The following is a 2,102-nucleotide window of genomic DNA, read 5'->3' as shown; positions in this document are numbered from 1 at the left end:
TATCTGAATCATTTTCCTGATGTAATTTTAAGAAAATGAAAAAAAAAGTTGATGAAAATCGGTTAACATTTCGAGTAATTAAGCATATCTTTAAGTACATGCAAAATTACAAGAACTGTCAACTGGCGTTGAAGATATTAACCGATTTTCATCAACTTTCTTTTCATTTTCTTAAAATTAGGTTATGAAATTGATTCAACTAATTAAAATTTAAGTTATTAACATTTTAATACATTTTAATTTTTCTCAACCGGTACTAATTCTCTCGCGTAAAGCATGCAACCTCCCGCATGACCCACAGTAAAGTATCCCCCTTGGGTTCTAGTGGAGGGGAAAAAATGGTAGGGTGGCGGTCCTGCCCCTCCTTGAAAACTGCAAAAAAGGTTTGGGATCGCTGGCCTAGAGCAGCGATTCCCAAATTTTGTATGCACTTTCTGGGGACCGGCAGGGGCCGCAAACTCAAATTTTTTCACAATACTGGAACCCAAGTGAGACACTGGACGCTAGTCGTTCGTGCTCGGTTGCTTGCTTCGCCGACCTTTTCGCTGTTAGAGAATTAGAGCCGGTTGAGAAAAATGAAAAGTTGGTTAAATATTAATCAATAGAATTTTAATAAGTTCCGTTAGATTTGTTAGATTATCAAATAAACGTTAAAAAAAGGTAGAAGAAGATGGGATAATAACTTCAAGAGTTATCGCACTTTTGTTGCATTCACAAGATTTGTAAATATTTCATTGATTAGTTCGGATATAAACCGATTTTCAAAAACTTTGTTTTCATTTTCTTTAAATTATATCACGAAATTCATTCAGCCAATTAAAATTTAATTGAGCCAAGTCTTTATAATTTCAGTTATTGCAAGTTCATAACAATGAAAGGATCATTCGTGGTAGGTACACGAAAGTCGAGGAAAGTAGCCTCCTTCTCTCAGCGGGAAGCCTGCCTCGGAGCCTGCCTAGCTGCCCGGGCCGGGGTGGCATCCCCCTACAGGAGGCAGCCTCATCGGCCGGCGGCACTAGTTTGGGAATCGCTGGCCTAGAGCAACTTCGAACCCAGTGAGGGGTAGTATCGCTGCACACTGGAAGGGGAAGGGTACTCAGCTAGCCGTGGAGGAAATGACGACTGCCCAGAACCGTTTGCAGTTTAATATTTAGGAATTCGCAATCGTGTATGTTACATTAAAATATTTAGTACTTATATTACTGTTTTCTTCTATTATATTTGAATTTAGTACACTTTAAAGTAGTATTTTGTGTGTATATATTAGTTATATTTTCTAAAATATGTGATTCTAATTTCAAGGCAAAAGAGCCATCAATTATTTAAATCGTACAATTAAAAATAATATTGTAAAAAGCTCTGAATAAAAAAAAGTTTGTAACTTTTTGAAATGTTCAAGAATTTTTATAAAATTAATCTTTTGCCTGGCAAACAATGCCACGGACAATAAACAATGAAGTTCTTGAAAGTATTTTTTTTTTCAAATATATATATATATCATACGTTAAATTTCGTTTTAAAATACTATAAATCTGTAAAAGTATATATGTATTTCAGTTACAAACTGTATATTAATTAATACAATCCGTAACTGATAAACATATGTTATAATAGTTACTTAATTTTAGCGTTTTAGAGAAAAATTTAAGGTATTATAATTGACAATATACTATTTTTTTGTGTCTAAAGAAATCTAAAAATTCTTTAAAATTTTAATTTTAAAAATAAATAATTAGTTTACATTATATAACTACTCACTAATAATTGTGAATAATTAGAATAATTATATAATAAACATTTAAGATTCGAGTGGTAAATAAATACGTAGTACATCATTTACATTTATGGTAACTCGTGTAATTGTAACTGTGGCGGTAACTAATTTTTAAAATACTCTAACTTAAGCAATTATCGACGCGGAACGTCTGAAAAATGCCTAAAACTGCGAAGTAACTCCGAGGAGTTGACCCACCAGAGATGAGTTGGGAGATTGCTCATGTAATGGAATAAGAGACTCCGTCAAAATCCGACTGCTAAAAGCGCCCTCTTGGTTTGTGGGTCAACTCTTCGGAGTTACTTCGCAGTTTTCGGCATTTTTCAGA

This window comes from Belonocnema kinseyi, chromosome 10, assembly GCF_010883055.1.
Source record: "Belonocnema kinseyi isolate 2016_QV_RU_SX_M_011 chromosome 10, B_treatae_v1, whole genome shotgun sequence".
Lineage (NCBI taxonomy): Eukaryota > Metazoa > Arthropoda > Insecta > Hymenoptera > Cynipidae > Belonocnema > Belonocnema kinseyi.
The sequence above is the reverse complement of the archived record's forward strand: the minus strand, read 5'-3'. Positions refer to the sequence as shown.